A 24,246-nucleotide genomic window follows, 5' to 3' on the forward strand; every position below is an offset into this window, starting at 1 on the left:
GTAGGGCTTGCAGTTTGCCTGTGGGGGGAGGCTGAGAAGGAAGGGAGCCAGGTGGGGGAGGGATGAAAGGGAGTAGGAGGGAAAGAAGAAGAGAGAGAGAGAGAGAGAAAAAAAAAGAAAACCCGCGGTAAAGAAGAAGGGGCTGGACTGAGAGGCTTGAATTAGCCAGAAAGGCAGGCGGCAAGTGCCTACGGCCATACTAGTCTGAAAACGCCCGATCTCGTCTGATCTCGGAAGCTAAGCAGACTCAGGCCTGGTTAGTACTTGGATGGGAGACCGCCTGGGAATACCAGGTGCAGTAGGCTTTTGCTGCCAGCAGAGGCTGCTCACGTCACCACTCTCCACATTCACTCTGCCACACAACGGAGGCGCAATCTTTTTGCTGCTGCTGCTGCTGCTGCTGCTGCTGCTGTCCGCGTGGTCCGCGTGCCCCGGCTCGTTTGCGGGCAGGGAGAAGGTAGCCAGGCCGGTCGGCCAGCACATTCAGCTACCCCGGCGTTGCTGGGCCATTCGAGTGGAGCCTGCTCGGGAAGCTGGGCTCGGCGGCCTGTGATCGGCGCGGACGCATGCACGTCGGGCCGCCCTTGTGCCTCGGGGCGAGCTTTCCCTAAGTTGAAGGCAGGGCAGAGTAGAGAGGGAAGAAGCTCTGTGCCCGCTGGTAAAAGGATCAAGAGCGAGAGGGCCCCACAGATTGAAAGTGAGTTGCCAAAGAAGCAAATGCGAGGTGAGAAAAAGCTTGTGGACGCAACGGGCGGTTGAGGTGCGGAAGGCCGTGACTGCCTGCAAGCGTGGCGGAGGCAGGTAGAATCGAGGCATTCGAGAGGGCGTCGGATGATTATTTGGATAGAAAGAAGGTGCAGGGGTACGGGGACAAAGGCACAAGAGGCGGATGGTAGCGCGTGCCTGACGCTTCCCCCAGTGCGGAGAGGACGAATGTTGAACGGGAGCAAGGGTGCAGGCTGGAGGCTGGTGAGGCGTAAGTAGGGCTTGCAGTTTGCCTGTGGGGGGAGGCTGAGAAGGAAGGGAGCCAGGTGGGGGAGGGATGAAAGGGAGTAGGAGGGAAAGAAGAAGAGAGAGAGAGAGAGAGAAAAAAAAAGAAAACCCACGGTAAAGAAGAAGGGGCTGGACTGAGAGGCTTGAATTAGCCAGAAAGGCAGGCGGCAAGTGCCTACGGCCATACTAGTCTGAAAACGCCCGATCTCGTCTGATCTCGGAAGCTAAGCAGACTCAGGCCTGGTTAGTACTTGGATGGGAGACCGCCTGGGAATACCAGGTGCAGTAGGCTTTTGCTGCCAGCAGAGGCTGCTCACGTCACCACTCTCCACATTCACTCTGCCACACAACGGAGGCGCAATCTTTTTGCTGCTGCTGCTGCTGCTGCTGCTGCTGCTGTCCGCGTGGTCCGCATGCCCCGGCTCGTTTGCGGGCAGGGAGAAGGTAGCCAGGCCGGTCGGCCAGCACATTCAGCTACCCCGGCGTTGCTGGGCCATTCGAGTGGAGCCTGCTCGGGAAGCTGGGCTCGGCGGCCTGTGATCGGCGCGGACGCATGCACGTCGGGCCGCCCTTGTGCCTCGGGGCGAGCTTTCCCTAAGTTGAAGGCAGGGCAGAGTAGAGAGGGAAGAAGCTCTGTGCCCGCTGGTAAAAGGATCAAGAGCGAGAGGGCCCCACAGATTGAAAGTGAGTTGCCAAAGAAGCAAATGCGAGGTGAGAAAAAGCTTGTGGACGCAACGGGCGGTTGAGGTGCGGAAGGCCGTGACTGCCTGCAAGCGTGGCGGAGGCAGGTAGAATCGAGGCATTCGAGAGGGCGTCGGATGATTATTTGGATAGAAAGAAGGTGCAGGGGTACGGGGACAAAGGCACAAGAGGCGGATGGTAGCGCGTGCCTGACGCTTCCCCCAGTGCGGAGAGGACGAATGTTGAACGGGAGCAAGGGTGCAGGCTGGAGGCTGGTGAGGCGTAAGTAGGGCTTGCAGTTTGCCTGTGGGGGGAGGCTGAGAAGGAAGGGAGCCAGGTGGGGGAGGGATGAAAGGGAGTAGGAGGGAAAGAAGAAGAGAGAGAGAGAGAGAGAAAAAAAAAGAAAACCCGCGGTAAAGAAGAAGGGGCTGGACTGAGAGGCTTGAATTAGCCAGAAAGGCAGGCGGCAAGTGCCTACGGCCATACTAGTCTGAAAACGCCCGATCTCGTCTGATCTCGGAAGCTAAGCAGACTCAGGCCTGGTGAGTACTTGGATGGGAGACCGCCTGGGAATACCAGGTGCAGTAGGCTTTTGCTGCCAGCAGAGGCTGCTCACGTCACCACTCTCCACATTCACTCTGCCACACAACGGAGGCGCAATCTTTTTGCTGCTGCTGCTGCTGCTGTCCGCGTGGTCCGCGTGCCCCGGCTCGTTTGCGGGCAGGGAGAAGGTAGCCAGGCCGGTCGGCCAGCACATTCAGCTACCCCGGCGTTGCTGGGCCATTCGAGTGGAGCCTGCTCGGGAAGCTGGGCTCGGCGGCCTGTGATCGGCGCGGACGCATGCACGTCGGGCCGCCCTTGTGCCTCGGGGCGAGCTTTCCCTAAGTTGAAGGCAGGGCAGAGTAGAGAGGGAAGAAGCTCTGTGCCCGCTGGTAAAAGGATCAAGAGCGAGAGGGCCCCACAGATTGAAAGTGAGTTGCCAAAGAAGCAAATGCGAGGTGAGAAAAAGCTTGTGGACGCAACGGGCGGTTGAGGTGCGGAAGGCCGTGACTGCCTGCAAGCGTGGCGGAGGCAGGTAGAATCGAGGCATTCGAGAGGGCGTCGGATGATTATTTGGATAGAAAGAAGGTGCAGGGGTACGGGGACAAAGGCACAAGAGGCGGATGGTAGCGCGTGCCTGACGCTTCCCCCAGTGCGGAGAGGACGAATGTTGAACGGGAGCAAGGGTGCAGGCTGGAGGCTGGTGAGGCGTAAGTAGGGCTTGCAGTTTGCCTGTGGGGGGAGGCTGAGAAGGAAGGGAGCCAGGTGGGGGAGGGATGAAAGGGAGTAGGAGGGAAAGAAGAAGAGAGAGAGAGAGAGAGAAAAAAAAAGAAAACCCGCGGTAAAGAAGAAGGGGCTGGACTGAGAGGCTTGAATTAGCCAGAAAGGCAGGCGGCAAGTGCCTACGGCCATACTAGTCTGAAAACGCCCGATCTCGTCTGATCTCGGAAGCTAAGCAGACTCAGGCCTGGTGAGTACTTGGATGGGAGACCGCCTGGGAATACCAGGTGCAGTAGGCTTTTGCTGCCAGCAGAGGCTGCTCACGTCACCACTCTCCACATTCACTCTGCCACACAACGGAGGCGCAATCTTTTTGCTGCTGCTGCTGCTGCTGCTGCTGCTGCTGTCCGCGTGGTCCGCGTGCCCCGGCTCGTTTGCGGGCAGGGAGAAGGTAGCCAGGCCGGTCGGCCAGCACATTCAGCTACCCCGGCGTTGCTGGGCCATTCGAGTGGAGCCTGCTCGGGAAGCTGGGCTCGGCGGCCTGTGATCGGCGCGGACGCATGCACGTCGGGCCGCCCTTGTGCCTCGGGGCGAGCTTTCCCTAAGTTGAAGGCAGGGCAGAGTAGAGAGGGAAGAAGCTCTGTGCCCGCTGGTAAAAGGATCAAGAGCGAGAGGGCCCCACAGATTGAAAGTGAGTTGCCAAAGAAGCAAATGCGAGGTGAGAAAAAGCTTGTGGACGCAACGGGCGGTTGAGGTGCGGAAGGCCGTGACTGCCTGCAAGCGTGGCGGAGGCAGGTAGAATCGAGGCATTCGAGAGGGCGTCGGATGATTATTTGGATAGAAAGAAGGTGCAGGGGTACGGGGACAAAGGCACAAGAGGCGGATGGTAGCGCGTGCCTGACGCTTCCCCCAGTGCGGAGAGGACGAATGTTGAACGGGAGCAAGGGTGCAGGCTGGAGGCTGGTGAGGCGTAAGTAGGGCTTGCAGTTTGCCTGTGGGGGGAGGCTGAGAAGGAAGGGAGCCAGGTGGGGGAGGGATGAAAGGGAGTAGGAGGGAAAGAAGAAGAGAGAGAGAGAGAGAGAAAAAAAAAGAAAACCCACGGTAAAGAAGAAGGGGCTGGACTGAGAGGCTTGAATTAGCCAGAAAGGCAGGCGGCAAGTGCCTACGGCCATACTAGTCTGAAAACGCCCGATCTCGTCTGATCTCGGAAGCTAAGCAGACTCAGGCCTGGTTAGTACTTGGATGGGAGACCGCCTGGGAATACCAGGTGCAGTAGGCTTTTGCTGCCAGCAGAGGCTGCTCACGTCACCACTCTCCACATTCACTCTGCCACACAACGGAGGCGCAATCTTTTTGCTGCTGCTGCTGCTGCTGCTGCTGCTGCTGTCCGCGTGGTCCGCGTGCCCCGGCTCGTTTGCGGGCAGGGAGAAGGTAGCCAGGCCGGTCGGCCAGCACATTCAGCTACCCCGGCGTTGCTGGGCCATTCGAGTGGAGCCTGCTCGGGAAGCTGGGCTCGGCGGCCTGTGATCGGCGCGGACGCATGCACGTCGGGCCGCCCTTGTGCCTCGGGGCGAGCTTTCCCTAAGTTGAAGGCAGGGCAGAGTAGAGAGGGAAGAAGCTCTGTGCCCGCTGGTAAAAGGATCAAGAGCGAGAGGGCCCCACAGATTGAAAGTGAGTTGCCAAAGAAGCAAATGCGAGGTGAGAAAAAGCTTGTGGACGCAACGGGCGGTTGAGGTGCGGAAGGCCGTGACTGCCTGCAAGCGTGGCGGAGGCAGGTAGAATCGAGGCATTCGAGAGGGCGTCGGATGATTATTTGGATAGAAAGAAGGTGCAGGGGTACGGGGACAAAGGCACAAGAGGCGGATGGTAGCGCGTGCCTGACGCTTCCCCCAGTGCGGAGAGGACGAATGTTGAACGGGAGCAAGGGTGCAGGCTGGAGGCTGGTGAGGCGTAAGTAGGGCTTGCAGTTTGCCTGTGGGGGGAGGCTGAGAAGGAAGGGAGCCAGGTGGGGGAGGGATGAAAGGGAGTAGGAGGGAAAGAAGAAGAGAGAGAGAGAGAGAGAAAAAAAAAGAAAACCCACGGTAAAGAAGAAGGGGCTGGACTGAGAGGCTTGAATTAGCCAGAAAGGCAGGCGGCAAGTGCCTACGGCCATACTAGTCTGAAAACGCCCGATCTCGTCTGATCTCGGAAGCTAAGCAGACTCAGGCCTGGTTAGTACTTGGATGGGAGACCGCCTGGGAATACCAGGTGCAGTAGGCTTTTGCTGCCAGCAGAGGCTGCTCACGTCACCACTCTCCACATTCACTCTGCCACACAACGGAGGCGCAATCTTTTTGCTGCTGCTGCTGCTGCTGCTGCTGCTGTCCGCGTGGTCCGCATGCCCCGGCTCGTTTGCGGGCAGGGAGAAGGTAGCCAGGCCGGTCGGCCAGCACATTCAGCTACCCCGGCGTTGCTGGGCCATTCGAGTGGAGCCTGCTCGGGAAGCTGGGCTCGGCGGCCTGTGATCGGCGCGGACGCATGCACGTCGGGCCGCCCTTGTGCCTCGGGGCGAGCTTTCCCTAAGTTGAAGGCAGGGCAGAGTAGAGAGGGAAGAAGCTCTGTGCCCGCTGGTAAAAGGATCAAGAGCGAGAGGGCCCCACAGATTGAAAGTGAGTTGCCAAAGAAGCAAATGCGAGGTGAGAAAAAGCTTGTGGACGCAACGGGCGGTTGAGGTGCGGAAGGCCGTGACTGCCTGCAAGCGTGGCGGAGGCAGGTAGAATCGAGGCATTCGAGAGGGCGTCGGATGATTATTTGGATAGAAAGAAGGTGCAGGGGTACGGGGACAAAGGCACAAGAGGCGGATGGTAGCGCGTGCCTGACGCTTCCCCCAGTGCGGAGAGGACGAATGTTGAACGGGAGCAAGGGTGCAGGCTGGAGGCTGGTGAGGCGTAAGTAGGGCTTGCAGTTTGCCTGTGGGGGGAGGCTGAGAAGGAAGGGAGCCAGGTGGGGGAGGGATGAAAGGGAGTAGGAGGGAAAGAAGAAGAGAGAGAGAGAGAGAGAAAAAAAAAGAAAACCCGCGGTAAAGAAGAAGGGGCTGGACTGAGAGGCTTGAATTAGCCAGAAAGGCAGGCGGCAAGTGCCTACGGCCATACTAGTCTGAAAACGCCCGATCTCGTCTGATCTCGGAAGCTAAGCAGACTCAGGCCTGGTGAGTACTTGGATGGGAGACCGCCTGGGAATACCAGGTGCAGTAGGCTTTTGCTGCCAGCAGAGGCTGCTCACGTCACCACTCTCCACATTCACTCTGCCACACAACGGAGGCGCAATCTTTTTGCTGCTGCTGCTGCTGCTGCTGCTGCTGTCCGCGTGGTCCGCGTGCCCCGGCTCGTTTGCGGGCAGGGAGAAGGTAGCCAGGCCGGTCGGCCAGCACATTCAGCTACCCCGGCGTTGCTGGGCCATTCGAGTGGAGCCTGCTCGGGAAGCTGGGCTCGGCGGCCTGTGATCGGCGCGGACGCATGCACGTCGGGCCGCCCTTGTGCCTCGGGGCGAGCTTTCCCTAAGTTGAAGGCAGGGCAGAGTAGAGAGGGAAGAAGCTCTGTGCCCGCTGGTAAAAGGATCAAGAGCGAGAGGGCCCCACAGATTGAAAGTGAGTTGCCAAAGAAGCAAATGCGAGGTGAGAAAAAGCTTGTGGACGCAACGGGCGGTTGAGGTGCGGAAGGCCGTGACTGCCTGCAAGCGTGGCGGAGGCAGGTAGAATCGAGGCATTCGAGAGGGCGTCGGATGATTATTTGGATAGAAAGAAGGTGCAGGGGTACGGGGACAAAGGCACAAGAGGCGGATGGTAGCGCGTGCCTGACGCTTCCCCCAGTGCGGAGAGGACGAATGTTGAACGGGAGCAAGGGTGCAGGCTGGAGGCTGGTGAGGCGTAAGTAGGGCTTGCAGTTTGCCTGTGGGGGGAGGCTGAGAAGGAAGGGAGCCAGGTGGGGGAGGGATGAAAGGGAGTAGGAGGGAAAGAAGAAGAGAGAGAGAGAGAGAGAAAAAAAAAGAAAACCCGCGGTAAAGAAGAAGGGGCTGGACTGAGAGGCTTGAATTAGCCAGAAAGGCAGGCGGCAAGTGCCTACGGCCATACTAGTCTGAAAACGCCCGATCTCGTCTGATCTCGGAAGCTAAGCAGACTCAGGCCTGGTGAGTACTTGGATGGGAGACCGCCTGGGAATACCAGGTGCAGTAGGCTTTTGCTGCCAGCAGAGGCTGCTCACGTCACCACTCTCCACATTCACTCTGCCACACAACGGAGGCGCAATCTTTTTGCTGCTGCTGCTGCTGCTGCTGCTGCTGCTGTCCGCGTGGTCCGCGTGCCCCGGCTCGTTTGCGGGCAGGGAGAAGGTAGCCAGGCCGGTCGGCCAGCACATTCAGCTACCCCGGCGTTGCTGGGCCATTCGAGTGGAGCCTGCTCGGGAAGCTGGGCTCGGCGGCCTGTGATCGGCGCGGACGCATGCACGTCTGGCCGCCCTTGTGCCTCGGGGCGAGCTTTCCCTAAGTTGAAGGCAGGGCAGAGTAGAGAGGGAAGAAGCTCTGTGCCCGCTGGTAAAAGGATCAAGAGCGAGAGGGCCCCACAGATTGAAAGTGAGTTGCCAAAGAAGCAAATGCGAGGTGAGAAAAAGCTTGTGGACGCAACGGGCGGTTGAGGTGCGGAAGGCCGTGACTGCCTGCAAGCGTGGCGGAGGCAGGTAGAATCGAGGCATTCGAGAGGGCGTCGGATGATTATTTGGATAGAAAGAAGGTGCAGGGGTACGGGGACAAAGGCACAAGAGGCGGATGGTAGCGCGTGCCTGACGCTTCCCCCAGTGCGGAGAGGACGAATGTTGAACGGGAGCAAGGGTGCAGGCTGGAGGCTGGTGAGGCGTAAGTAGGGCTTGCAGTTTGCCTGTGGGGGGAGGCTGAGAAGGAAGGGAGCCAGGTGGGGGAGGGATGAAAGGGAGTAGGAGGGAAAGAAGAAGAGAGAGAGAGAGAGAGAAAAAAAAAGAAAACCCACGGTAAAGAAGAAGGGGCTGGACTGAGAGGCTTGAATTAGCCAGAAAGGCAGGCGGCAAGTGCCTACGGCCATACTAGTCTGAAAACGCCCGATCTCGTCTGATCTCGGAAGCTAAGCAGACTCAGGCCTGGTTAGTACTTGGATGGGAGACCGCCTGGGAATACCAGGTGCAGTAGGCTTTTGCTGCCAGCAGAGGCTGCTCACGTCACCACTCTCCACATTCACTCTGCCACACAACGGAGGCGCAATCTTTTTGCTGCTGCTGCTGCTGCTGCTGCTGCTGCTGTCCGCGTGGTCCGCGTGCCCCGGCTCGTTTGCGGGCAGGGAGAAGGTAGCCAGGCCGGTCGGCCAGCACATTCAGCTACCCCGGCGTTGCTGGGCCATTCGAGTGGAGCCTGCTCGGGAAGCTGGGCTCGGCGGCCTGTGATCGGCGCGGACGCATGCACGTCGGGCCGCCCTTGTGCCTCGGGGCGAGCTTTCCCTAAGTTGAAGGCAGGGCAGAGTAGAGAGGGAAGAAGCTCTGTGCCCGCTGGTAAAAGGATCAAGAGCGAGAGGGCCCCACAGATTGAAAGTGAGTTGCCAAAGAAGCAAATGCGAGGTGAGAAAAAGCTTGTGGACGCAACGGGCGGTTGAGGTGCGGAAGGCCGTGACTGCCTGCAAGCGTGGCGGAGGCAGGTAGAATCGAGGCATTCGAGAGGGCGTCGGATGATTATTTGGATAGAAAGAAGGTGCAGGGGTACGGGGACAAAGGCACAAGAGGCGGATGGTAGCGCGTGCCTGACGCTTCCCCCAGTGCGGAGAGGACGAATGTTGAACGGGAGCAAGGGTGCAGGCTGGAGGCTGGTGAGGCGTAAGTAGGGCTTGCAGTTTGCCTGTGGGGGGAGGCTGAGAAGGAAGGGAGCCAGGTGGGGGAGGGATGAAAGGGAGTAGGAGGGAAAGAAGAAGAGAGAGAGAGAGAGAGAAAAAAAAAGAAAACCCGCGGTAAAGAAGAAGGGGCTGGACTGAGAGGCTTGAATTAGCCAGAAAGGCAGGCGGCAAGTGCCTACGGCCATACTAGTCTGAAAACGCCCGATCTCGTCTGATCTCGGAAGCTAAGCAGACTCAGGCCTGGTGAGTACTTGGATGGGAGACCGCCTGGGAATACCAGGTGCAGTAGGCTTTTGCTGCCAGCAGAGGCTGCTCACGTCACCACTCTCCACATTCACTCTGCCACACAACGGAGGCGCAATCTTTTTGCTGCTGCTGCTGCTGCTGCTGCTGCTGCTGTCCGCGTGGTCCGCGTGCCCCGGCTCGTTTGCGGGCAGGGAGAAGGTAGCCAGGCCGGTCGGCCAGCACATTCAGCTACCCCGGCGTTGCTGGGCCATTCGAGTGGAGCCTGCTCGGGAAGCTGGGCTCGGCGGCCTGTGATCGGCGCGGACGCATGCACGTCGGGCCGCCCTTGTGCCTCGGGGCGAGCTTTCCCTAAGTTGAAGGCAGGGCAGAGTAGAGAGGGAAGAAGCTCTGTGCCCGCTGGTAAAAGGATCAAGAGCGAGAGGGCCCCACAGATTGAAAGTGAGTTGCCAAAGAAGCAAATGCGAGGTGAGAAAAAGCTTGTGGACGCAACGGGCGGTTGAGGTGCGGAAGGCCGTGACTGCCTGCAAGCGTGGCGGAGGCAGGTAGAATCGAGGCATTCGAGAGGGCGTCGGATGATTATTTGGATAGAAAGAAGGTGCAGGGGTACGGGGACAAAGGCACAAGAGGCGGATGGTAGCGCGTGCCTGACGCTTCCCCCAGTGCGGAGAGGACGAATGTTGAACGGGAGCAAGGGTGCAGGCTGGAGGCTGGTGAGGCGTAAGTAGGGCTTGCAGTTTGCCTGTGGGGGGAGGCTGAGAAGGAAGGGAGCCAGGTGGGGGAGGGATGAAAGGGAGTAGGAGGGAAAGAAGAAGAGAGAGAGAGAGAGAGAAAAAAAAAGAAAACCCGCGGTAAAGAAGAAGGGGCTGGACTGAGAGGCTTGAATTAGCCAGAAAGGCAGGCAGCAAGTGCCTACGGCCATACTAGTCTGAAAACGCCCGATCTCGTCTGATCTCGGAAGCTAAGCAGACTCAGGCCTGGTTAGTACTTGGATGGGAGACCGCCTGGGAATACCAGGTGCAGTAGGCTTTTGCTGCCAGCAGAGGCTGCTCACGTCACCACTCTCCACATTCACTCTGCCACACAACGGAGGCGCAATCTTTTTGCTGCTGCTGCTGCTGCTGCTGCTGCTGCTGTCCGCGTGGTCCGCGTGCCCCGGCTCGTTTGCGGGCAGGGAGAAGGTAGCCAGGCCGGTCGGCCAGCACATTCAGCTACCCCGGCGTTGCTGGGCCATTCGAGTGGAGCCTGCTCGGGAAGCTGGGCTCGGCGGCCTGTGATCGGCGCGGACGCATGCACGTCGGGCCGCCCTTGTGCCTCGGGGCGAGCTTTCCCTAAGTTGAAGGCAGGGCAGAGTAGAGAGGGAAGAAGCTCTGTGCCCGCTGGTAAAAGGATCAAGAGCGAGAGGGCCCCACAGATTGAAAGTGAGTTGCCAAAGAAGCAAATGCGAGGTGAGAAAAAGCTTGTGGACGCAACGGGCGGTTGAGGTGCGGAAGGCCGTGACTGCCTGCAAGCGTGGCGGAGGCAGGTAGAATCGAGGCATTCGAGAGGGCGTCGGATGATTATTTGGATAGAAAGAAGGTGCAGGGGTACGGGGACAAAGGCACAAGAGGCGGATGGTAGCGCGTGCCTGACGCTTCCCCCAGTGCGGAGAGGACGAATGTTGAACGGGAGCAAGGGTGCAGGCTGGAGGCTGGTGAGGCGTAAGTAGGGCTTGCAGTTTGCCTGTGGGGGGAGGCTGAGAAGGAAGGGAGCCAGGTGGGGGAGGGATGAAAGGGAGTAGGAGGGAAAGAAGAAGAGAGAGAGAGAGAGAGAGAAAAAAAAAGAAAACCCGCGGTAAAGAAGAAGGGGCTGGACTGAGAGGCTTGAATTAGCCAGAAAGGCAGGCGGCAAGTGCCTACGGCCATACTAGTCTGAAAACGCCCGATCTCGTCTGATCTCGGAAGCTAAGCAGACTCAGGCCTGGTTAGTACTTGGATGGGAGACCGCCTGGGAATACCAGGTGCAGTAGGCTTTTGCTGCCAGCAGAGGCTGCTCACGTCACCACTCTCCACATTCACTCTGCCACACAACGGAGGCGCAATCTTTTTGCTGCTGCTGCTGCTGCTGCTGCTGCTGTCCGCGTGGTCCGCGTGCCCCGGCTCGTTTGCGGGCAGGGAGAAGGTAGCCAGGCCGGTCGGCCAGCACATTCAGCTACCCCGGCGTTGCTGGGCCATTCGAGTGGAGCCTGCTCGGGAAGCTGGGCTCGGCGGCCTGTGATCGGCGCGGACGCATGCACGTCGGGCCGCCCTTGTGCCTCGGGGCGAGCTTTCCCTAAGTTGAAGGCAGGGCAGAGTAGAGAGGGAAGAAGCTCTGTGCCCGCTGGTAAAAGGATCAAGAGCGAGAGGGCCCCACAGATTGAAAGTGAGTTGCCAAAGAAGCAAATGCGAGGTGAGAAAAAGCTTGTGGACGCAACGGGCGGTTGAGGTGCGGAAGGCCGTGACTGCCTGCAAGCGTGGCGGAGGCAGGTAGAATCGAGGCATTCGAGAGGGCGTCGGATGATTATTTGGATAGAAAGAAGGTGCAGGGGTACGGGGACAAAGGCACAAGAGGCGGATGGTAGCGCGTGCCTGACGCTTCCCCCAGTGCGGAGAGGACGAATGTTGAACGGGAGCAAGGGTGCAGGCTGGAGGCTGGTGAGGCGTAAGTAGGGCTTGCAGTTTGCCTGTGGGGGGAGGCTGAGAAGGAAGGGAGCCAGGTGGGGGAGGGATGAAAGGGAGTAGGAGGGAAAGAAGAAGAGAGAGAGAGAGAGAGAAAAAAAAAGAAAACCCGCGGTAAAGAAGAAGGGGCTGGACTGAGAGGCTTGAATTAGCCAGAAAGGCAGGCGGCAAGTGCCTACGGCCATACTAGTCTGAAAACGCCCGATCTCGTCTGATCTCGGAAGCTAAGCAGACTCAGGCCTGGTTAGTACTTGGATGGGAGACCGCCTGGGAATACCAGGTGCAGTAGGCTTTTGCTGCCAGCAGAGGCTGCTCACGTCACCACTCTCCACATTCACTCTGCCACACAACGGAGGCGCAATCTTTTTGCTGCTGCTGCTGCTGCTGCTGCTGCTGTCCGCGTGGTCCGCGTGCCCCGGCTCGTTTGCGGGCAGGGAGAAGGTAGCCAGGCCGGTCGGCCAGCACATTCAGCTACCCCGGCGTTGCTGGGCCATTCGAGTGGAGCCTGCTCGGGAAGCTGGGCTCGGCGGCCTGTGATCGGCGCGGACGCATGCAAGTCGGGCCGCCCTTGTGCCTCAGGGCGAGCTTTCCCTAAGTTGAAGGCAGGGCAGAGTAGAGAGGGAAGAAGCTCTGTGCCCGCTGGTAAAAGGATCAAGAGCGAGAGGGCCCCACAGATTGAAAGTGAGTTGCCAAAGAAGCAAATGCGAGGTGAGAAAAAGCTTGTGGACGCAACGGGCGGTTGAGGTGCGGAAGGCCGTGACTGCCTGCAAGCGTGGCGGAGGCAGGTAGAATCGAGGCATTCGAGAGGGCGTCGGATGATTATTTGGATAGAAAGAAGGTGCAGGGGTACGGGGACAAAGGCACAAGAGGCGGATGGTAGCGCGTGCCTGACGCTTCCCCCAGTGCGGAGAGGACGAATGTTGAACGGGAGCAAGGGTGCAGGCTGGAGGCTGGTGAGGCGTAAGTAGGGCTTGCAGTTTGCCTGTGGGGGGAGGCTGAGAAGGAAGGGAGCCAGGTGGGGGAGGGATGAAAGGGAGTAGGAGGGAAAGAAGAAGAGAGAGAGAGAGAGAGAGAAAAAAAAAGAAAACCCGCGGTAAAGAAGAAGGGGCTGGACTGAGAGGCTTGAATTAGCCAGAAAGGCAGGCGGCAAGTGCCTACGGCCATACTAGTCTGAAAACGCCCGATCTCGTCTGATCTCGGAAGCTAAGCAGACTCAGGCCTGGTTAGTACTTGGATGGGAGACCGCCTGGGAATACCAGGTGCAGTAGGCTTTTGCTGCCAGCAGAGGCTGCTCACGTCACCACTCTCCACATTCACTCTGCCACACAACGGAGGCGCAATCTTTTTGCTGCTGCTGCTGCTGCTGCTGCTGCTGCTGTCCGCGTGGTCCGCGTGCCCCGGCTCGTTTGCGGGCAGGGAGAAGGTAGCCAGGCCGGTCGGCCAGCACATTCAGCTACCCCGGCGTTGCTGGGCCATTCGAGTGGAGCCTGCTCGGGAAGCTGGGCTCGGCGGCCTGTGATCGGCGCGGACGCATGCACGTCGGGCCGCCCTTGTGCCTCGGGGCGAGCTTTCCCTAAGTTGAAGGCAGGGCAGAGTAGAGAGGGAAGAAGCTCTGTGCCCGCTGGTAAAAGGATCAAGAGCGAGAGGGCCCCACAGATTGAAAGTGAGTTGCCAAAGAAGCAAATGCGAGGTGAGAAAAAGCTTGTGGACGCAACGGGCGGTTGAGGTGCGGAAGGCCGTGACTGCCTGCAAGCGTGGCGGAGGCAGGTAGAATCGAGGCATTCGAGAGGGCGTCGGATGATTATTTGGATAGAAAGAAGGTGCAGGGGTACGGGGACAAAGGCACAAGAGGCGGATGGTAGCGCGTGCCTGACGCTTCCCCCAGTGCGGAGAGGACGAATGTTGAACGGGAGCAAGGGTGCAGGCTGGAGGCTGGTGAGGCGTAAGTAGGGCTTGCAGTTTGCCTGTGGGGGGAGGCTGAGAAGGAAGGGAGCCAGGTGGGGGAGGGATGAAAGGGAGTAGGAGGGAAAGAAGAAGAGAGAGAGAGAGAGAGAAAAAAAGAAAACCCGCGGTAAAGAAGAAGGGGCTGGACTGAGAGGCTTGAATTAGCCAGAAAGGCAGGCAGCAAGTGCCTACGGCCATACTAGTCTGAAAACGCCCGATCTCGTCTGATCTCGGAAGCTAAGCAGACTCAGGCCTGGTTAGTACTTGGATGGGAGACCGCCTGGGAATACCAGGTGCAGTAGGCTTTTGCTGCCAGCAGAGGCTGCTCACGTCACCACTCTCCACATTCACTCTGCCACACAACGGAGGCGCAATCTTTTTGCTGCTGCTGCTGCTGCTGCTGCTGCTGCTGTCCGCGTGGTCCGCGTGCCCCGGCTCGTTTGCGGGCAGGGAGAAGGTAGCCAGGCCGGTCGGCCAGCACATTCAGCTACCCCGGCGTTGCTGGGCCATTCGAGTGGAGCCTGCTCGGGAAGCTGGGCTCGGCGGCCTGTGATCGGCGCGGACGCATGCACGTCGGGCCGCCCTTGTGCCTCGGGGCGAGCTTTCCCTAAGTTGAAGGCAGGGCAGAGTAGAGAGGGAAGAAGCTCTGTGCCCGCTGGTAAAAGGATCAAGAGCGAGAGGGCCCCACAGATTGAAAGTGAGTTGCCAAAGAAGCAAATGCGAGGTGAGAAAAAGCTTGTGGACGCAACGGGCGGTTGAGGTGCGGAAGGCCGTGACTGCCTGCAAGCGTGGCGGAGGCAGGTAGAATCGAGGCATTCGAGAGGGCGTCGGATGATTATTTGGATAGAAAGAAGGTGCAGGGGTACGGGGACAAAGGCACAAGAGGCGGATGGTAGCGCGTGCCTGACGCTTCCCCCAGTGCGGAGAGGACGAATGTTGAACGGGAGCAAGGGTGCAGGCTGGAGGCTGGTGAGGCGTAAGTAGGGCTTGCAGTTTGCCTGTGGGGGGAGGCTGAGAAGGAAGGGAGCCAGGTGGGGGAGGGATGAAAGGGAGTAGGAGGGAAAGAAGAAGAGAGAGAGAGAGAGAGAAAAAAAAAGAAAACCCGCGGTAAAGAAGAAGGGGCTGGACTGAGAGGCTTGAATTAGCCAGAAAGGCAGGCGGCAAGTGCCTACGGCCATACTAGTCTGAAAACGCCCGATCTCGTCTGATCTCGGAAGCTAAGCAGACTCAGGCCTGGTTAGTACTTGGATGGGAGACCGCCTGGGAATACCAGGTGCAGTAGGCTTTTGCTGCCAGCAGAGGCTGCTCACGTCACCACTCTCCACATTCACTCTGCCACACAACGGAGGCGCAATCTTTTTGCTGCTGCTGCTGCTGCTGCTGCTGCTGTCCGCGTGGTCCGCGTGCCCCGGCTCGTTTGCGGGCAGGGAGAAGGTAGCCAGGCCGGTCGGCCAGCACATTCAGCTACCCCGGCGTTGCTGGGCCATTCGAGTGGAGCCTGCTCGGGAAGCTGGGCTCGGCGGCCTGTGATCGGCGCGGACGCATGCACGTCGGGCCGCCCTTGTGCCTCGGGGCGAGCTTTCCCTAAGTTGAAGGCAGGGCAGAGTAGAGAGGGAAGAAGCTCTGTGCCCGCTGGTAAAAGGATCAAGAGCGAGAGGGCCCCACAGATTGAAAGTGAGTTGCCAAAGAAGCAAATGCGAGGTGAGAAAAAGCTTGTGGACGCAACGGGCGGTTGAGGTGCGGAAGGCCGTGACTGCCTGCAAGCGTGGCGGAGGCAGGTAGAATCGAGGCATTCGAGAGGGCGTCGGATGATTATTTGGATAGAAAGAAGGTGCAGGGGTACGGGGACAAAGGCACAAGAGGCGGATGGTAGCGCGTGCCTGACGCTTCCCCCAGTGCGGAGAGGACGAATGTTGAACGGGAGCAAGGGTGCAGGCTGGAGGCTGGTGAGGCGTAAGTAGGGCTTGCAGTTTGCCTGTGGGGGGAGGCTGAGAAGGAAGGGAGCCAGGTGGGGGAGGGATGAAAGGGAGTAGGAGGGAAAGAAGAAGAGAGAGAGAGAGAGAGAAAAAAAAAGAAAACCCGCGGTAAAGAAGAAGGGGCTGGACTGAGAGGCTTGAATTAGCCAGAAAGGCAGGCGGCAAGTGCCTACGGCCATACTAGTCTGAAAACGCCCGATCTCGTCTGATCTCGGAAGCTAAGCAGACTCAGGCCTGGTTAGTACTTGGATGGGAGACCGCCTGGGAATACCAGGTGCAGTAGGCTTTTGCTGCCAGCAGAGGCTGCTCACGTCACCACTCTCCACATTCACTCTGCCACACAACGGAGGCGCAATCTTTTTGCTGCTGCTGCTGCTGCTGCTGCTGCTGTCCGCGTGGTCCGCATGCCCCGGCTCGTTTGCGGGCAGGGAGAAGGTAGCCAGGCCGGTCGGCCAGCACATTCAGCTACCCCGGCGTTGCTGGGCCATTCGAGTGGAGCCTGCTCGGGAAGCTGGGCTCGGCGGCCTGTGATCGGCGCGGACGCATGCACGTCGGGCCGCCCTTGTGCCTCGGGGCGAGCTTTCCCTAAGTTGAAGGCAGGGCAGAGTAGAGAGGGAAGAAGCTCTGTGCCCGCTGGTAAAAGGATCAAGAGCGAGAGGGCCCCACAGATTGAAAGTGAGTTGCCAAAGAAGCAAATGCGAGGTGAGAAAAAGCTTGTGGACGCAACGGGCGGTTGAGGTGCGGAAGGCCGTGACTGCCTGCAAGCGTGGCGGAGGCAGGTAGAATCGAGGCATTCGAGAGGGCGTCGGATGATTATTTGGATAGAAAGAAGGTGCAGGGGTACGGGGACAAAGGCACAAGAGGCGGATGGTAGCGCGTGCCTGACGCTTCCCCCAGTGCGGAGAGGACGAATGTTGAACGGGAGCAAGGGTGCAGGCTGGAGGCTGGTGAGGCGTAAGTAGGGCTTGCAGTTTGCCTGTGGGGGGAGGCTGAGAAGGAAGGGAGCCAGGTGGGGGAGGGATGAAAGGGAGTAGGAGGGAAAGAAGAAGAGAGAGAGAGAGAGAGAAAAAAAAAGAAAACCCGCGGTAAAGAAGAAGGGGCTGGACTGAGAGGCTTGAATTAGCCAGAAAGGCAGGCGGCAAGTGCCTACGGCCATACTAGTCTGAAAACGCCCGATCTCGTCTGATCTCGGAAGCTAAGCAGACTCAGGCCTGGTGAGTACTTGGATGGGAGACCGCCTGGGAATACCAGGTGCAGTAGGCTTTTGCTGCCAGCAGAGGCTGCTCACGTCACCACTCTCCACATTCACTCTGCCACACAACGGAGGCGCAATCTTTTTGCTGCTGCTGCTGCTGCTGCTGTCCGCGTGGTCCGCATGCCCCGGCTCGTTTGCGGGCAGGGAGAAGGTAGCCAGGCCGGTCGGCCAGCACATTCAGCTACCCCGGCGTTGCTGGGCCATTCGAGTGGAGCCTGCTCGGGAAGCTGGGCTCGGCGGCCTGTGATCGGCGCGGACGCATGCACGTCGGGCCGCCCTTGTGCCTCGGGGCGAGCTTTCCCTAAGTTGAAGGCAGGGCAGAGTAGAGAGGGAAGAAGCTCTGTGCCCGCTGGTAAAAGGATCAAGAGCGAGAGGGCCCCACAGATTGAAAGTGAGTTGCCAAAGAAGCAAATGCGAGGTGAGAAAAAGCTTGTGGACGCAACGGGCGGTTGAGGTGCGGAAGGCCGTGACTGCCTGCAAGCGTGGCGGAGGCAGGTAGAATCGAGGCATTCGAGAGGGCGTCGGATGATTATTTGGATAGAAAGAAGGTGCAGGGGTACGGGGACAAAGGCACAAGAGGCGGATGGTAGCGCGTGCCTGACGCTTCCCCCAGTGCGGAGAGGACGAATGTTGAACGGGAGCAAGGGTGCAGGCTGGAGGCTGGTGAGGCGTAAGTAGGGCTTGCAGTTTGCCTGTGGGGGGAGGCTGAGAAGGAAGGGAGCCAGGTGGGGGAGGGATGAAAGGGAGTAGGAGGGAAAGAAGAAGAGAGAGAGAGAGAGAGAAAAAAAAAGAAAACCCGCGGTAAAGAAGAAGGGGCTGGACTGAGAGGCTTGAATTAGCCAGAAAGGCAGGCGGCAAGTGCCTACGGCCATACTAGTCTGAAAACGCCCGATCTCGTCTGATCTCGGAAGCTAAGCAGACTCAGGCCTGGTTAGTACTTGGATGGGAGACCGCCTGGGAATACCAGGTGCAGTAGGCTTTTGCTGCCAGCAGAGGCTGCTCACGTCACCACTCTCCACATTCACTCTGCCACACAACGGAGGCGCAATCTTTTTGCTGCTGCTGCTGCTGCTGCTGCTGCTGTCCGCGTGGTCCGCGTGCCCCGGCTCGTTTGCGGGCAGGGAGAAGGTAGCCAGGCCGGTCGGCCAGCACATTCAGCTACCCCGGCGTTGCTGGGCCATTCGAGTGGAGCCTGCTCGGGAAGCTGGGCTCGGCGGCCTGTGATCGGCGCGGACGCATGCACGTCGGGCCGCCCTTGTGCCTCGGGGCGAGCTTTCCCTAAGTTGAAGGCAGGGCAGAGTAGAGAGGGAAGAAGCTCTGTGCCCGCTGGTAAAAGGATCAAGAGCGAGAGGGCCCCACAGATTGAAAGTGAGTTGCCAAAGAAGCAAATGCGAGGTGAGAAAAAGCTTGTGGACGCAACGGGCGGTTGAGGTGCGGAAGGCCGTGACTGCCTGCAAGCGTGGCGGAGGCAGGTAGAATCGAGGCATTCGAGAGGGCGTCGGATGATTATTTGGATAGAAAGAAAGAAGGTGCAGGGGTACGGGGACAAAGGCACAAGAGGCGGATGGTAGCGCGTGCCTGACGCTTCCCCCAGTGCGGAGAGGACGAATGTTGAACGGGAGCAAGGGTGCAGGCTGGAGGCTGGTGAGGCGTAAGTAGGGCTTGCAGTTTGCCTGTGGGGGGAGGCTGAGAAGGAAGGGAGCCAGGTGGGGGAGGGATGAAAGGGAGTAGGAGGGAAAGAAGAAGAGAGAGAGAGAGAGAGAAAAAAAAAGAAAACCCGCGGTAAAGAAGAAGGGGCTGGACTGAGAGGCTTGAATTAGCCAGAAAGGCAGGCGGCAAGTGCCTACGGCCATACTAGTCTGAAAACGCCCGATCTCGTCTGATCTCGGAAGCTAAGCAGACTCAGGCCTGGTTAGTACTTGGATGGGAGACCGCCTGGGAATACCAGGTGCAGTAGGCTTTTGCTGCCAGCAGAGGCTGCTCACGTCACCACTCTCCACATTCACTCTGCCACACAACGGAGGCGCAATCTTTTTGCTGCTGCTGCTGCTGCTGCTGCTGCTGTCCGCGTGGTCCGCGTGCCCCGGCTCGTTTGCGGGCAGGGAGAAGGTAGCCAGGCCGGTCGGCCAGCACATTCAGCTACCCCGGCGTTGCTGGGCCATTCGAGTGGAGCCTGCTCGGGAAGCTGGGCTCGGCGGCCTGTGATCGGCGCGGACGCATGCACGTCGGGCCGCCCTTGTGCCTCGGGGCGAGCTTTCCCTAAGTTGAAGGCAGGGCAGAGTAGAGAGGGAAGAAGCTCTGTGCCCGCTGGTAAAAGGATCAAGAGCGAGAGGGCCCCACAGATTGAAAGTGAGTTGCCAAAGAAGCAAATGCGAGGTGAGAAAAAGCTTGTGGACGCAACGGGCGGTTGAGGTGCGGAAGGCCGTGACTGCCTGCAAGCGTGGCGGAGGCAGGTAGAATCGAGGCATTCGAGAGGGCGTCGGATGATTATTTGGATAGAAAGAAGGTGCAGGGGTACGGGGACAAAGGCACAAGAGGCGGATGGTAGCGCGTGCCTGACGCTTCCCCCAGTGCGGAGAGGACGAATGTTGAACGGGAGCAAGGGTGCAGGCTGGAGGCTGGTGAGGCGTAAGTAGGGCTTGCAGTTTGCCTGTGGGGGGAGGCTGAGAAGGAAGGGAGCCAGGTGGGGGAGGGATGAAAGGGAGTAGGAGGGAAAGAAGAAGAGAGAGAGAGAGAGAGAAAAAAAAAGAAAACCCGCGGTAAAGAAGAAGGGGCTGGACTGAGAGGCTTGAATTAGCCAGAAAGGCAGGCGGCAAGTGCCTACGGCCATACTAGTCTGAAAACGCCCGATCTCGTCTGATCTCGGAAGCTAAGCAGACTCAGGCCTGGTGAGTACTTGGATGGGAGACCGCCTGGGAATACCAGGTGCAGTAGGCTTTTGCTGCCAGCAGAGGCTGCTCACGTCACCACTCTCCACATTCACTCTGCCACACAACGGAGGCGCAATCTTTTTGCTGCTGCTGCTGCTGCTGCTGTCCGCGTGGTCCGCGTGCCCCGGCTCGTTTGCGGGCAGGGAGAAGGTAGCCAGGCCGGTCGGCCAGCACATTCAGCTACCCCGGCGTTGCTGGGCCATTCGAGTGGAGCCTGCTCGGGAAGCTGGGCTCGGCGGCCTGTGATCGGCGCGGACGCATGCACGTCGGGCCGCCCTTGTGCCTCGGGGCGAGCTTTCCCTAAGTTGAAGGCAGGGCAGAGTAGAGAGGGAAGAAGCTCTGTGCCCGCTGGTAAAAGGATCAAGAGCGAGAGGGCCCCACAGATTGAAAGTGAGTTGCCAAAGAAGCAAATGCGAGGTGAGAAAAAGCTTGTGGACGCAACGGGCGGTTGAGGTGCGGAAGGCCGTGACTGCCTGCAAGCGTGGCGGAGGCAGGTAGAATCGAGGCATTCGAGAGGGCGTCGGATGATTATTTGGATAGAAAGAAGGTGCAGGGGTACGGGGACAAAGGCACAAGAGGCGGATGGTAGCGCGTGCCTGACGCTTCCCCCAGTGCGGAGAGGACGAATGTTGAACGGGAGCAAGGGTGCAGGCTGGAGGCTGGTGAGGCGTAAGTAGGGCTTGCAGTTTGCCTGTGGGGGGAGGCTGAGAAGGAAGGGAGCCAGGTGGGGGAGGGATGAAAGGGAGTAGGAGGGAAAGAAGAAGAGAGAGAGAGAGAGAGAGAAAAAAAAAGAAAACCCGCGGTAAAGAAGAAGGGGCTGGACTGAGAGGCTTGAATTAGCCAGAAAGGCAGGCGGCAAGTGCCTACGGCCATACTAGTCTGAAAACGCCCGATCTCGTCTGATCTCGGAAGCTAAGCAGACTCAGGCCTGGTTAGTACTTGGATGGGAGACCGCCTGGGAATACCAGGTGCAGTAGGCTTTTGCTGCCAGCAGAGGCTGCTCACGTCACCACTCTCCACATTCACTCTGCCACACAACGGAGGCGCAATCTTTTTGCTGCTGCTGCTGCTGCTGCTGCTGCTGCTGTCCGCGTGGTCCGCGTGCCCCGGCTCGTTTGCGGGCAGGGAGAAGGTAGCCAGGCCGGTCGGCCAGCACATTCAGCTACCCCGGCGTTGCTGGGCCATTCGAGTGGAGCCTGCTCGGGAAGCTGGGCTCGGCGGCCTGTGATCGGCGCGGACGCATGCACGTCGGGCCGCCCTTGTGCCTCGGGGCGAGCTTTCCCTAAGTTGAAGGCAGGGCAGAGTAGAGAGGGAAGAAGCTCTGTGCCCGCTGGTAAAAGGATCAAGAGCGAGAGGGCCCCACAGATTGAAAGTGAGTTGCCAAAGAAGCAAATGCGAGGTGAGAAAAAGCTTGTGGACGCAACGGGCGGTTGAGGTGCGGAAGGCCGTGACTGCCTGCAAGCGTGGCGGAGGCAGGTAGAATCGAGGCATTCGAGAGGGCGTCGGATGATTATTTGGATAGAAAGAAGGTGCAGGGGTACGGGGACAAAGGCACAAGAGGCGGATGGTAGCGCGTGCCTGACGCTTCCCCCAGTGCGGAGAGGACGAATGTTGAACGGGAGCAAGGGTGCAGGCTGGAGGCTGGTGAGGCGTAAGTAGGGCTTGCAGTTTGCCTGTGGGGGGAGGCTGAGAAGGAAGGGAGCCAGGTGGGGGAGGGATGAAAGGGAGTAGGAGGGAAAGAAGAAGAGAGAGAGAGAGAGAGAAAAAAAAAGAAAACCCGCGGTAAAGAAGAAGGGGCTGGACTGAGAGGCTTGAATTAGCCAGAAAGGCAGGCGGCAAGTGCCTACGGCCATACTAGTCTGAAAACGCCCGATCTCGTCTGATCTCGGAAGCTAAGCAGACTCAGGCCTGGTTAGTACTTGGATGGGAGACCGCCTGGGAATACCAGGTGCAGTAGGCTTTTGCTGCCAGCAGAGGCTGCTCACGTCACCACTCTCCACATTCACTCTGCCACACAACGGAGGCGCAATCTTTTTGCTGCTGCTGCTGCTGCTGCTGCTGCTGTCCGCGTGGTCCGCGTGCCCCGGCTCGTTTGCGGGCAGGGAGAAGGTAGCCAGGCCGGTCGGCCAGCACATTCAGCTACCCCGGCGTTGCTGGGCCATTCGAGTGGAGCCTGCTCGGGAAGCTGGGCTCGGCGGCCTGTGATCGGCGCGGACGCATGCACGTCGGGCCGCCCTTGTGCCTCGGGGCGAGCTTTCCCTAAGTTGAAGGCAGGGCAGAGTAGAGAGGGAAGAAGCTCTGTGCCCGCTGGTAAAAGGATCAAGAGCGAGAGGGCCCCACAGATTGAAAGTGAGTTGCCAAAGAAGCAAATGCGAGGTGAGAAAAAGCTTGTGGACGCAACGGGCGGTTGAGGTGCGGAAGGCCGTGACTGCCTGCAAGCGTGGCGGAGGCAGGTAGAATCGAGGCATTCGAGAGGGCGTCGGATGATTATTTGGATAGAAAGAAGGTGCAGGGGTACGGGGACAAAGGCACAAGAGGCGGATGGTAGCGCGTGCCTGACGCTTCCCCCAGTGCGGAGAGGACGAATGTTGAACGGGAGCAAGGGTGCAGGCTGGAGGCTGGTGAGGCGTAAGTAGGGCTTGCAGTTTGCCTGTGGGGGGAGGCTGAGAAGGAAGGGAGCCAGGTGGGGGAGGGATGAAAGGGAGTAGGAGGGAAAGAAGAAGAGAGAGAGAGAGAGAGAAAAAAAAAGAAAACCCGCGGTAAAGAAGAAGGGGCTGGACTGAGAGGCTTGAATTAGCCAGAAAGGCAGGCGGCAAGTGCCTACGGCCATACTAGTCTGAAAACGCCCGATCTCGTCTGATCTCGGAAGCTAAGCAGACTCAGGCCTGGTGAGTACTTGGATGGGAGACCGCCTGGGAATACCAGGTGCAGTAGGCTTTTGCTGCCAGCAGAGGCTGCTCACGTCACCACTCTCCACATTCACTCTGCCACACAACGGAGGCGCAATCTTTTTGCTGCTGCTGCTGCTGCTGCTGCTGCTGTCCGCGTGGTCCGCGTGCCCCGGCTCGTTTGCGGGCAGGGAGAAGGTAGCCAGGCCGGTCGGCCAGCACATTCAGCTACCCCGGCGTTGCTGGGCCATTCGAGTGGAGCCTGCTCGGGAAGCTGGGCTCGGCGGCCTGTGATCGGCGCGGACGCATGCACGTCGGGCCGCCCTTGTGCCTCGGGGCGAGCTTTCCCTAAGTTGAAGGCAGGGCAGAGTAGAGAGGGAAGAAGCTCTGTGCCCGCTGGTAAAAGGATCAAGAGCGAGAGGGCCCCACAGATTGAAAGTGAGTTGCCAAAGAAGCAAATGCGAGGTGAGAAAAAGCTTGTGGACGCAACGGGCGGTTGAGGTGCGGAAGGCCGTGACTGCCTGCAAGCGTGGCGGAGGCAGGTAGAATCGAGGCATTCGAGAGGGCGTCGGATGATTATTTGGATAGAAAGAAGGTGCAGGGGTACGGGGACAAAGGCACAAGAGGCGGATGGTAGCGCGTGCCTGACGCTTCCCCCAGTGCGGAGAGGACGAATGTTGAACGGGAGCAAGGGTGCAGGCTGGAGGCTGGTGAGGCGTAAGTAGGGCTTGCAGTTTGCCTGTGGGGGGAGGCTGAGAAGGAAGGGAGCCAGGTGGGGGAGGGATGAAAGGGAGTAGGAGGGAAAGAAGAAGAGAGAGAGAGAGAGAGAAAAAAAAAGAAAACCCGCGGTAAAGAAGAAGGGGCTGGACTGAGAGGCTTGAATTAGCCAGAAAGGCAGGCGGCAAGTGCCTACGGCCATACTAGTCTGAAAACGCCCGATCTCGTCTGATCTCGGAAGCTAAGCAGACTCAGGCCTGGTTAGTACTTGGATGGGAGACCGCCTGGGAATACCAGGTGCAGTAGGCTTTTGCTGCCAGCAGAGGCTGCTCACGTCACCACTCTCCACATTCACTCTGCCACACAACGGAGGCGCAATCTTTTTGCTGCTGCTGCTGCTGCTGCTGCTGCTGTCCGCGTGGTCCGCGTGCCCCGGCTCGTTTGCGGGCAGGGAGAAGGTAGCCAGGCCGGTCGGCCAGCACATTCAGCTACCCCGGCGTTGCTGGGCCATTCGAGTGGAGCCTGCTCGGGAAGCTGGGCTCGGCGGCCTGTGATCGGCGCGGACGCATGCAAGTCGGGCCGCCCTTGTGCCTCGGGGCGAGCTTTCCCTAAGTTGAAGGCAGGGCAGAGTAGAGAGGGAAGAAGCTCTGTGCCCGCTGGTAAAAGGATCAAGAGCGAGAGGGCCCCACAGATTGAAAGTGAGTTGCCAAAGAAGCAAATGCGAGGTGAGAAAAAGCTTGTGGACGCAACGGGCGGTTGAGGTGCGGAAGGCCGTGACTGCC

General features: G+C 59.2%; 25 non-coding genes across 25 annotated transcripts; all 25 read left to right on the top strand.

The window, feature by feature from the left end:
- The first annotated feature begins 186 nt into the window (after positions 1 to 186).
- On the top strand, positions 187 to 305 carry LOC144677259 (5S ribosomal RNA). The gene has a single exon (XR_013575590.1). It is a non-coding gene; the product is annotated as a 5S ribosomal RNA (ribosomal RNA).
- An 861-nt stretch (positions 306 to 1,166) lies between these two features.
- Positions 1,167 to 1,285, top strand: LOC144677271 (5S ribosomal RNA). The gene has a single exon (XR_013575601.1). It is a non-coding gene; the product is annotated as a 5S ribosomal RNA (ribosomal RNA).
- An 861-nt stretch (positions 1,286 to 2,146) lies between these two features.
- LOC144677299 (5S ribosomal RNA) lies at positions 2,147 to 2,265 on the top strand. The gene has a single exon (XR_013575628.1). It is a non-coding gene; the product is annotated as a 5S ribosomal RNA (ribosomal RNA).
- An 849-nt stretch (positions 2,266 to 3,114) lies between these two features.
- On the top strand, positions 3,115 to 3,233 carry LOC144677300 (5S ribosomal RNA). The gene has a single exon (XR_013575629.1). It is a non-coding gene; the product is annotated as a 5S ribosomal RNA (ribosomal RNA).
- An 861-nt stretch (positions 3,234 to 4,094) lies between these two features.
- LOC144677283 (5S ribosomal RNA) lies at positions 4,095 to 4,213 on the top strand. The gene has a single exon (XR_013575612.1). It is a non-coding gene; the product is annotated as a 5S ribosomal RNA (ribosomal RNA).
- Positions 4,214 to 5,074: 861 nt separating this feature from the next.
- On the top strand, positions 5,075 to 5,193 carry LOC144677294 (5S ribosomal RNA). The gene has a single exon (XR_013575623.1). It is a non-coding gene; the product is annotated as a 5S ribosomal RNA (ribosomal RNA).
- An 858-nt stretch (positions 5,194 to 6,051) lies between these two features.
- LOC144677301 (5S ribosomal RNA) lies at positions 6,052 to 6,170 on the top strand. The gene has a single exon (XR_013575630.1). It is a non-coding gene; the product is annotated as a 5S ribosomal RNA (ribosomal RNA).
- Positions 6,171 to 7,028: 858 nt separating this feature from the next.
- LOC144677302 (5S ribosomal RNA) lies at positions 7,029 to 7,147 on the top strand. The gene has a single exon (XR_013575631.1). It is a non-coding gene; the product is annotated as a 5S ribosomal RNA (ribosomal RNA).
- Positions 7,148 to 8,008: 861 nt separating this feature from the next.
- LOC144677305 (5S ribosomal RNA) lies at positions 8,009 to 8,127 on the top strand. Its single transcript, XR_013575634.1, has one exon. It is a non-coding gene; the product is annotated as a 5S ribosomal RNA (ribosomal RNA).
- An 861-nt stretch (positions 8,128 to 8,988) lies between these two features.
- LOC144677303 (5S ribosomal RNA) lies at positions 8,989 to 9,107 on the top strand. The gene has a single exon (XR_013575632.1). It is a non-coding gene; the product is annotated as a 5S ribosomal RNA (ribosomal RNA).
- Positions 9,108 to 9,968: 861 nt separating this feature from the next.
- Positions 9,969 to 10,087, top strand: LOC144677260 (5S ribosomal RNA). Its single transcript, XR_013575591.1, has one exon. It is a non-coding gene; the product is annotated as a 5S ribosomal RNA (ribosomal RNA).
- An 863-nt stretch (positions 10,088 to 10,950) lies between these two features.
- Positions 10,951 to 11,069, top strand: LOC144677261 (5S ribosomal RNA). Its single transcript, XR_013575592.1, has one exon. It is a non-coding gene; the product is annotated as a 5S ribosomal RNA (ribosomal RNA).
- Positions 11,070 to 11,927: 858 nt separating this feature from the next.
- Positions 11,928 to 12,046, top strand: LOC144677262 (5S ribosomal RNA). Its single transcript, XR_013575593.1, has one exon. It is a non-coding gene; the product is annotated as a 5S ribosomal RNA (ribosomal RNA).
- An 860-nt stretch (positions 12,047 to 12,906) lies between these two features.
- On the top strand, positions 12,907 to 13,025 carry LOC144677264 (5S ribosomal RNA). Its single transcript, XR_013575594.1, has one exon. It is a non-coding gene; the product is annotated as a 5S ribosomal RNA (ribosomal RNA).
- Positions 13,026 to 13,884: 859 nt separating this feature from the next.
- LOC144677265 (5S ribosomal RNA) lies at positions 13,885 to 14,003 on the top strand. Its single transcript, XR_013575595.1, has one exon. It is a non-coding gene; the product is annotated as a 5S ribosomal RNA (ribosomal RNA).
- An 861-nt stretch (positions 14,004 to 14,864) lies between these two features.
- On the top strand, positions 14,865 to 14,983 carry LOC144677266 (5S ribosomal RNA). Its single transcript, XR_013575596.1, has one exon. It is a non-coding gene; the product is annotated as a 5S ribosomal RNA (ribosomal RNA).
- An 858-nt stretch (positions 14,984 to 15,841) lies between these two features.
- LOC144677267 (5S ribosomal RNA) lies at positions 15,842 to 15,960 on the top strand. The gene has a single exon (XR_013575597.1). It is a non-coding gene; the product is annotated as a 5S ribosomal RNA (ribosomal RNA).
- An 858-nt stretch (positions 15,961 to 16,818) lies between these two features.
- On the top strand, positions 16,819 to 16,937 carry LOC144677304 (5S ribosomal RNA). Its single transcript, XR_013575633.1, has one exon. It is a non-coding gene; the product is annotated as a 5S ribosomal RNA (ribosomal RNA).
- An 852-nt stretch (positions 16,938 to 17,789) lies between these two features.
- LOC144677268 (5S ribosomal RNA) lies at positions 17,790 to 17,908 on the top strand. Its single transcript, XR_013575598.1, has one exon. It is a non-coding gene; the product is annotated as a 5S ribosomal RNA (ribosomal RNA).
- An 862-nt stretch (positions 17,909 to 18,770) lies between these two features.
- LOC144677269 (5S ribosomal RNA) lies at positions 18,771 to 18,889 on the top strand. The gene has a single exon (XR_013575599.1). It is a non-coding gene; the product is annotated as a 5S ribosomal RNA (ribosomal RNA).
- An 858-nt stretch (positions 18,890 to 19,747) lies between these two features.
- Positions 19,748 to 19,866, top strand: LOC144677306 (5S ribosomal RNA). Its single transcript, XR_013575635.1, has one exon. It is a non-coding gene; the product is annotated as a 5S ribosomal RNA (ribosomal RNA).
- Positions 19,867 to 20,720: 854 nt separating this feature from the next.
- LOC144677270 (5S ribosomal RNA) lies at positions 20,721 to 20,839 on the top strand. Its single transcript, XR_013575600.1, has one exon. It is a non-coding gene; the product is annotated as a 5S ribosomal RNA (ribosomal RNA).
- An 861-nt stretch (positions 20,840 to 21,700) lies between these two features.
- LOC144677272 (5S ribosomal RNA) lies at positions 21,701 to 21,819 on the top strand. Its single transcript, XR_013575602.1, has one exon. It is a non-coding gene; the product is annotated as a 5S ribosomal RNA (ribosomal RNA).
- An 858-nt stretch (positions 21,820 to 22,677) lies between these two features.
- LOC144677307 (5S ribosomal RNA) lies at positions 22,678 to 22,796 on the top strand. Its single transcript, XR_013575636.1, has one exon. It is a non-coding gene; the product is annotated as a 5S ribosomal RNA (ribosomal RNA).
- An 858-nt stretch (positions 22,797 to 23,654) lies between these two features.
- LOC144677273 (5S ribosomal RNA) lies at positions 23,655 to 23,773 on the top strand. Its single transcript, XR_013575603.1, has one exon. It is a non-coding gene; the product is annotated as a 5S ribosomal RNA (ribosomal RNA).
- The last annotated feature ends 473 nt before the right edge of the window (positions 23,774 to 24,246 follow it).

This window comes from Cetorhinus maximus, unplaced genomic scaffold (genome assembly GCF_964194155.1).
Source record: "Cetorhinus maximus unplaced genomic scaffold, sCetMax3.hap1.1 HAP1_SCAFFOLD_2378, whole genome shotgun sequence".
Taxonomy (NCBI): Eukaryota; Metazoa; Chordata; class Chondrichthyes; order Lamniformes; family Cetorhinidae; genus Cetorhinus; species Cetorhinus maximus.